Raw genomic sequence first — 10,047 nt, 5'->3', positions numbered from 1 at the left:
TTTGAAACTTTTCCACGCACATGTAACTTACAAGCCTTTATTTATCATCAGAGACGAAGAATACATGTAAATTATTTGAAATCATTGATATAATTACATTTAATTTCGTAGTACTTTGCACTCAGTTCACTCTGGCTGAACAAAAGCATTGGAATATGGTATATAGTTCAGTGTGGCTGACCGTGTTTATTTGTTTTACAGGAAACCAGCCGGATTGTAAAAAAAAATCTCGATTTTTCATCGTCTATGAAGTTGGAATCGATATCACTCACAATCCTTCAGATCGATCAGAAACGATGCGTATAGTATGGTAGTACGGAGATCTCAAAATAGTTTGAAATATGAACGGCGGAAGCCCTCCCAGCTCAGCCCTTCCCACCTATGTTTTTTATAGGCGGTACATGTGCAGGCACAGAGCAAGAGTGATTATGTAAAATGATGTCTTTGCATGTCCTGAGGTCCTGAGATGTGAAAATGGAGCAATTTGTGTACTTCAAATTTATACTGGTCGAAGAAAACCATGAAAATGATCTGCCAAAGTGAACCAAGACAAAAAAAAATCGAAAATATTAAAGAGATTCGAACTTGGGTCCTTAAAGTGATAACCAAGCACGTTATCTCTAGGTAATTTTACTTAGCTGAAGGTCAGTCGTTAAGTCTGAATCAAGTTCTAAGCATTCTTCTCTAGCATGGTTTTCGTGAAAACGCCATTTTTAGATCAGCCAAAGCGAACCAAGTGTTTGATTTTTTTCAAGCTTTATTATTCTTATTAGCCTTTTTATTCAATGACGGCTGCTGTGTTAAATTATCAGTATGAGGTGTGTCGACATAACGCAGGTATTTAAAACCAGTTGATTTTTGTTTTGTTGAGAATAAATAGATTCTAAAATGCTGTGGATTTGGTTCGGTCTGGCTGAATGTGATTTGAAAAAATGGCGATCAGCACCATCGAAACATAATGGTATCCTCCAACATCCGTTTTCCTAATAACGTGTTCAAATCTCCCACAGATTGTTACTATGAGTCTGTTGGAAGTTAGAAATTTGACGGCGATGAGCATAACTTGAAATGTTCTTCATCTGGACCAAAACTGGAACATTTCGATGATTCTATGGAATGGTTTACAGTTCACTCTGGCTGGATGCAATTTTATTTTTTGTATGTTCTGCCACACAGAAATTTTGAATTTACTCCACGAAGAGCTGACAGAATTACTGCATTTTTACATGGAAGGAGGATCATCAATTTCTTCATCCAATGGTTAAGAAAACTCAATTTTTCAAAAAATGGTCTTTGGTTCGGTTTAGCAGAACCCCGACCACATATACAGTAAGTTGAAATGACACGGATGATGATTTATCGGGTACCAATAACATGTACCTACATTTAAGATTGTTTGACGCTACACTCGAATGGCTACATACTAGAAATTGGAAGACAAAACATGCATACAAAGCACTCTTGTTGGTTCTTGTGGCACCAGGGCGATCAGAAGTTTGTGATCTCGTTGTCATTCAGAGACAACCCACGGTTTCCCCGCTCACTGGTGATATCCATCTCGAACGATATGAAGGCTTTGCGCAGTAACCACATCTCGTTTTGACGACGGCTCCTGCTCGCGTTGTCTGTTGTCTCCATATTGTCGGATGATAGCCATTCCGCATAGCAGCAACACACTTTGGGCGTTCGATGACGATCAACACAAGCGACTCCCAGACGATTGTTCGTGCATCTCGCGGTGAACATTAATCCGAGATATGGTCCCTTCGGCTGGATCGGATGATCGAAATGCGCCAAAGCAATTGATTCGTTTACTCGATAAAACGAATTTCTTTTTAGTGTTGCGGGAGATAAAGACGAACCGACTCTTACAGCAGACGTATTTATTCATGGTCAGCTAAAAAGCTAAAATATCACTTTTATTAAAGTATTCTATGTGTACATGTACAATTTACCTACAAATTCGGTAACCTAATAGAAGGGCTTTTGCTTCCGTCCTCGTAAACAAGTATCTCCACACTAGCGCTACAATACGCTTTGTGTCCCTATCCTCTTATAACAGTGCATAAGCTTCAAAATAATGGGTCGCACAGGCAATCACAGTGGTGTTCAAACAGATCTGAATATAGTTCAAAATTCCCGCACGCATTGTGCGTAACACTCCCCCCCGTAACACTTCATACTCAAGGAAGTTTTACAAGTAGAATTTGAACGCTATTTGACAATTTATATTCTTACTAATACGCTTTAGTTAATATAAGATTCAACATAGACACGTGCTACATAAAATTGTTTGAACACTTGAGAACCTATGAAGCACAATTAGCTATTGATACATCACATATACAGTAAGTTGAAATGACACGGATGATGATTTATCGGGTACCAATAACATGTACCTACATTTAAGATTGTTTGACGCTACACTCGAATGGCTACATACTAGAAATTGGAAGACAAAACATGCATACAAAGCACTCTTGTTGGTTCTTGTGGCACCAGGGCGATCAGAAGTTTGTGATCTCGTTGTCATTCAGAGACAACCCACGGTTTCCCCGCTCACTGGTGATATCCATCTCGAACGATATGAAGGCTTTGCGCAGTAACCACATCTCGTTGTGACGACGGCTCCTGCTCGCGTTGTCTGTTGTCTCCATATTGTCGGATGATAGCCATTCCGCATAGCAGCAACACACTTTGGGCGTTCGATGACGATCAACACAAGCGACTCCCAGACGATTGTTCGTGCATCTCGCGGTGAACATTAATCCGAGATATGGTCCCTTCGGCTGGATCGGATGATCGAAATGCGCCAAAGCAATTGATTCGTTTACTCGATAAAACGAATTTCTTTTTAGTGTTGCGGGAGATAAAGACGAACCGACTCTTACAGCAGACGTATTTATTCATGGTCAGCTAAAAAGCTAAAATATCACATTTATTAAAGTATTCTATGTGTACATGTACAATTTACCTACAAATTCGGTAACCTAATAGAAGGGCTTTTGCTTCCGTCCTCGTAAACAAGTATCTCCACACTAGCGCTACAATACGCTTTGTGTCCCTATCCTCTTATAACAGTGCATAAGCTTCAAAATAATGGGTCGCACAGGCAATCACAGTGGTGTTCAAACAGATCTGAATATAGTTCAAATTTCCCGCACGCATTGTGTGTAACAACACCAGTGTGCAGTTTGATGGAAAAGTTTTGTTAAAAACTAACCTCAAGCGGTAATTTATGAAATTGCAAAAAACGTTGTACGCAACTCGGTGCAGAACTCGATTTTTGCAGCACTCGTCGTAATTATCCAACTCGGCAAGCCTCGTTGGATAAATGTACGACTCGTGCTGTAAAAATCTTCATTCTGCACCTTGTTGCGTAAACTACTATTTCTGGCATTTTCATTTCAGATCCCCACTCTGCCCGCTTTTCTGTATACACCCGATTCTTTTTTTACACGGGTCTGGTTTTTGCAATAACTCAGTCAATTTTTAACCGATTTTCACAAAATGTTGCACACTGATAGTACTAATCGTGCCTACATGTGTACACAATTTCGTGAGAATCGGTTCTAAATTGACTGAGTTATAGCAAAAACCAGACCCGTGCAAAAAAACACAATACATGAAGTATCACACGTTTACAGACCCCTTCCTCCCTATCCGATGTTCGTTATATTTGAATGACTCCTAACATGGAAATCGTAGGCATCAACTACCATGCGTCTCCAGGCGTTCCTTAATTTCCTTGAAAATATTTAGCCGATAATGAAATCACCAAAACACCTTAATTGCAGGCAAGAAAACCCGGTAGTTGCCTATTTTTATTGAGAAATCAAAATATTTTCCGATGGTTTGCCTGCCTGGCTTCTAGAAGGATGTTTCATGCAAACATAACTGGACACTATTCACCTATAATAATGATCAAATCACATTCAGGAATGATTTTATGAGTTGGCCATTTTACCTCCCCTTTTTCATTTTGGACTGTTCCCCTACAAAGTCATCTCTCGAAAAAAAAACATGGACATGTAGTGTCCTTGTGTGTTTTGAAATGTATGATTCAAAAGTTATATAAATTATTTTCATAAAGATACTTACATCTTTCAAATTGATGAAAAAAATCGTGTATTGGTTGGTTTCGAACCTCCCATACACATACCCCCAAACTACAGCAAACTGTTTGCACTAGTACCCCACATTTTGCATTGCTGTTGCAAAAGTGCGCTGCTGCTGACGACTGACTGGGACTTCCCTTTTGCGCTTGTTGCCGAGTGTTATGCATATGAGCCCCAGTATGAATTTATTGTGAATGGCTGGCTCTGCTGATGCGCTTCTGAGTTGGGTGTCGATGTTTTCGGTGCAGGTCGGTGCTGGCTGTTGCTGCTGCTGATGTTCCGAGAGCAAAAGATGCTTATTTTTACTCCTCTTGTACCGCACCGTTCGTTGTTGGCCCTGTGTGGCAATGAATATTTACTTGCGAATTTTAAAATTAAATGCCAATGCTTGCGTTAGTTTGTGCTGTTTTCCGGCGCACAAGAACCAGACTCAATTATAAATTCAAATGACAAGTCCTTAAAGTTGTGGGGAAACAAGGTTACGGATGCTGCAATTGGATTAGAGAGAACAAGGAAGATTCGGATATGCTGGTATGTTTGCGATGAACTGTTCTGTGTGACGAGTGTTATCGTTTATTAGCATATATTCAATTGTTGCCTATGAGAATAATGTTGCCGACTTTCGCAATACAGACTACAAATTTGTAGAACAAAGCATGTGAGAAATGTGCATAAAATTATTTTTTATCTTTCTGTGAAATGCGAAAAAAAGCAAGTGTATGGCACAAGGGGTCTCTAGTTAGCCTAGTGGTTATGGCTTTGGATCGCCAATCCGGAGACGGCGGGTTCGATTCCCGTTCCAGTCGGCAACATTTTCTCGACTCCCTGGGCATAGTGTATCATTGTACTTGCCACACAATGTACAAATTCATGCAATGGCAGGCAAAGAAAGCCCTTCAATTAATAACTGTGGAAGTGCTCTAAGAACACTAAGTTGAAGAGAGCAGGCCTAGTTCCAATGCGAACGTCAAGCCATAAAGAAGAAGAAGAAGAAGAAGAAGAAGAAGAAGAAGAATGGCACAAGGAGGATCTGCTATTAAGAAACTTTGCATGACAACCCGGGTAGACGAGAATATCTAAATCAGTGGTCCTCAGGCGTACTGTCTACGCGGGCCACAATTGAATTTCACAAGAAGGCTGCGGGCCGCAAGGCATTTAAAAATTTATTTTGATAAAATTTTAATATAGGATTTAATTTCGACGTACAAGTCATCCTTTATATTCATCAGAATAATGTTTTAGAGTCAAAATATACTTTTTATATTTTTTGGGCATAATAATTTTGCAGTTAAAAATGATTTTTAAAGTTAACTACCTATTATAGGTATAATACTGTTTTAAAATAGCTTTTTGTTTATTTGTATCTTTTGCTTGGGAATTAATTCTTTACTTCTTAACCCTTCAGGACGCGCGCTGTTGTAAAAAGTACAACACTACCAGAAAACCTCGCTCGTCGTATACAACGCGACCGCGGTGCAGTTTCGGTTGCTTGATGGCGCGCGTCCTGAAAGGTTAAAAGGGCTTTGATAAAAGTGTCTGCTTTTAGTTTTTGAAATCTTTCTAATATATTCGAAAATCAGATCGCGGGCCGAACTAAACCTTCTCGAGGGCCGCATGCGGCCCGCGGGCCGCAGCTTGGTGACCACTGATCTAAATCATATCTCAAATCGAACATTTTCTGCTGTCATAGCTCAATGTGATTTTGATGAGTTTCAAAAATCTAATGAATATCGCACGAATAGCTCAAATTGATACGATATCAGTTTTTGTTCTTGTCGAAATGGCTGAAAATGTCTACAAAAGAACAAGTTTAGTTCTTCTGCACGAAATGGAACACATACACCCATAGAGATGGCTCAATGTTAGTGAAATGACGAACCACAGTTGAGTGGTAAGCATCGCCGCCTGTGAATCCTAAGGTCGTAGGTTCGATGCTGGATGCCGACATTTTTTTTTATCTAGAAAAAAGTGACAAATCTTGTCTGCTATTGTTTTGATCTTGTATTATCTTAACGAGCTATTATTGAGTAGTTCACCATATTAGATTTGACTATTATTTCTGATATTTTACCTCTTTTTTTATTCTTCAATCACTTTTATCCACTAGGGCACTGCGTGAGTTATTCCAATTGGAAACTGTACTTACTATTCGTACAGTGCCTAAATGTATTCTATTTCAATATACTACATCGAACTGGTTGCCGTTGCGCTGCTTTCACTTTCTACCCTATCATGGTAGAATGATGAGCACGAGGATGTTGCTGTGTTGGCTGTTGATTGTTTTTTTTTTTTTCAGTCCGATTGAGTTGCCGTTCGCCGATGTCCAAATATTCGGGTTCATTTGAGCCATGGTCTCAGAAGAGGGTGAATGTCAGCTGCTCTGAGGAGGGAAAGAGCAACTGACGAAAGTGCCGGAGCTGGGATCGAGCCCATGACCATCTGCTTATGAAGCAAACGTATAGCCACTACGCCACGGGCCTCGGCTCTTTTACCTCTTATATCATTCAAACCAATATCAATTTTAGCTCTTCAGTAATTCAATCAATAATAACTGAATATGATATTCATCAGCTGACAGCAGTCCATGTAGCCGAAGAGATAAACCTACGGGTGCTGAGAGAGACAGGTATTCCCGGATTCGCGGTCGTTTCAAGAACTGTTCGTATGGAAAACCATGCAATAAATACAGCAGTAAGTGGATGCGGGGAGTGCGGTATACTGCGGGGGGATGGAGATGACAGCCGGCCAGTTTGTTTATGCCGCAGAACGCTACAGAAGCCTTGCTGCCCCGCATCGGCTACAACATTCTTAATACGGATAATCAATGTTGACATATTTCCTGGCACTCATAAAATGAGTTGAAAAGTCTCAAAAAAATGACCACGTGGTTTATGGACAGCCTCTAAGTAGGAAACACTCGATGAGTGTCATGGAGTTTGTCAGATTTTTGTGCTGAGAAAGTTAAGCGTGAATGGTTTCTGTGGGGTTGCTACGTTGCTAGGGCTGAAAGGTTTTGTTTATCATCTTACTAGTGAAAAAAAAATTAAACACAAACTTGCCAGCTGTCGTTAGGTTTTCCAATATGGCGGATGGTGCAATCTGACATATTGGATTACCTTCCTTTTACTTACCTTGGTGAGAACTTCTGAGCGATCGCCATTTTGCCTACAAAGTGGTATACCAGATCTTCCGTAGTCTGTTCGCTAAACCAAATGACTACGTGGGAAGTTATCCAGCCGGCATTATCGACGCCGGTCGACGAGGAAGGATAGAACTAACATTTGCAGTTATAAAAAATTGGGTCGACCATATTGGTTTTGGTTGCCATCTTGAATTTCCACAATGTTGGCAACCACCGATTTTCATTTTTTTTTTTTTTTTTCAAATTTGAATGTTGGGACATGTTTCCTATCAAAAGTTATCTGTGGTTTTTTCAATCATGTCACGATTTTTCCATACATTTCCATGCGCGCAGGCAACGACACGCTATAGCATCAGAGTTTACACCTGAATGTATACACATTACCACGCAGCAAATTTTGGAAAAACCAGAGGTTCGTTCCCGTTTCCGACTGTTTCTCGAAGATGCGGGCATTGCTTTTATAACTTTTTTAGTGTTTTAAAAAGCTTAAACTTCCAGCTTTTCATTTGTGGCTTCAGATTTAAAATTCGTTTTCGTAAACAATGCGAAATAACGCTGTGTAGTGTAGTAATATAATTTATGTAAACAACCAACAGCTGATAGAAGAAAAAGACATCTATAATTTTTTGATACGTTGTTGGTATAAAAATGTCTCAGCGTTTGATCGAATAATTAATTGCCAACATGGCGAAAAAAAGCTTTGGTATATAAATTCAATATGGGGTCTCCAGTTAGCCTAGTGGTTAGGCTATGGATCACCAATCCGGAGACGGCGGGTTCGATTCCCGTTCCAGTCAGGAAAATTTTCTCGATTCCCTGGGCATAGTGTATCATTGTACTTGCCTCACAATATATATATTCATGCAATGACAGGCAAAGAAAGTCCTTCAATTAATAACTGTGACAGTGCTTAAAGAACACTAAGTTGAAGAGAGACAGGCCAAGTTCCAGTGAGAACTTCGAGCCATAAAGAAGAAGAAGAAGAAGAAGAAGAAGAAGAAGAAGAATAATAATAATGGTGGCCGGATTCAATATGGCCGACTCAACTTTTTATAACTGCAAAAAGTACAGTATCGGACAATAAAAATGCACCAAAGCCGCTTTCCCATACAAACTAGTCAACTTTAGATTACCATATCTCAGTTACTTCTCAACCGATTGTTTTCATTTTTCTGTGACGAACTACAAAAGATTCCAATTTTCAAAAACTATTGAAAAAGTTCAGTGATAACTATTGTTACAAAAGTTACAGATAGGTTGAATTTTGACAATAAAAATGCACCAAGACAAAAAATTGTATATCAAAAAATGTTGAAGTCAAATCATGTTGGTCTGTTTAGCAAACTTATTCGTCATCACACAAGAAACATATTTGCAGAAGACACCATAATGATATGACGTAACAATTTTTTGCTATAACATTTTTTGTCTTGGTGCATTTTTATTGTCAAAATTTAACCTATCTGTAACTTTTGTAACAATAGTTATCACTGAACTTTTTCAACAGTTTTTGAAAATTGAAATGTTTTGTAGTTCGTCACAGAAAAATGAAAAAAAATCGGTTGAGAAGTAACTGAGATATGGTAATCTAAAGTTGACTAGTTTGTATGGGAAAACGGCTTTGGTGCATTTTTATTGTCCGATACTGTAGCTCTATCTTTCCTTTTTTTTCAACAACAATTTGTGTTGGAGAAAATTTCGAGCTGAAACGGTTAAAATGGACCAACAATTCACCAAAATCGAGGGGTCCGCGAAAATTGTTGTTGCTCTTACCTCTTTTTGGATGAGGACTTACACTGCCATCGGACGCGTAAATGTCACATGTTACAATAGAAAAAAAAAACAGGAGAAAAACGTATCCGAAGTTTCCAAATAAACTTTGAACTTGCATATGTTTACAAAATGTTAAAAACTACGTGTCAAAATATGACGATTGACATAAAAACCTCAAAAATGTCGAAATGTAACATGTGACGTTTATGTGCCCGACAGCAGTACAGAAAGTCGCCACTTTAAACAGATTTAAAGACAAGATGTAAATAGTGGGTCGATTTCAGCGAGAGTTACTCACATAGAAAATGAGGAAGCTCTCAGTTAATAATTGTGGAAGTGCACTTACAATACTAAGCTGAGAAGCATGCTCCGTTGCGTTGTTGTTGTTGTGTTCCGCTAAAAAGAACAAAGAGGCGTGGAGCGCAGAGAGCTCGATGGGTGGACCAGGTGGACTGTAACTTGGCGAGTATTGGGCGTGACCGAGGATGAACTACGACAAACGAGAAAATCGATGATGATAAATAAATTAAGATTTAAAATGCGAAAAGAAATTCACGTGCTCGAGCTCGGAATCGAGCCAACGACTCTCAATTCATAAGACGGGTGCTTCTTTCCTCCAAGGTACGGACCCATTTGAGCATCTCCGTCCACTGCAGTGCAGAACTGCACTCGATTCCACATACCCACATGGTTTTGCATTTTCTCTTCAAATCTCTTTCGGATGAAATTAGATGAACATCTACACACATCACTGTTGTATAAATCATTTGAAACAATAATGTGATGAAATGCTTCTGAGGCTGGTGGGCAGCAAGTGAGTATAACTTTTATGAAATTTAGTATCATAATGTCTATTTTATTTAACTCATTTTGGTTTCACAATGGTCATCTTTTCCGAACTGGTTCATAATGCAACTGAAATGAGTTGCATAATGAAAAATAGTTGCATTATGAAAAAAATCATTGCATAACATTTTGTACGACTCATGCTGAAAAAATCAACTTTTTTCAATT

The sequence above is a fragment of the Aedes albopictus genome, chromosome 2, assembly GCF_035046485.1.
Source record: "Aedes albopictus strain Foshan chromosome 2, AalbF5, whole genome shotgun sequence".
Taxonomy (NCBI): Eukaryota; Metazoa; Arthropoda; class Insecta; order Diptera; family Culicidae; genus Aedes; species Aedes albopictus.
Note: the sequence above shows the minus strand (reverse complement) of the source record.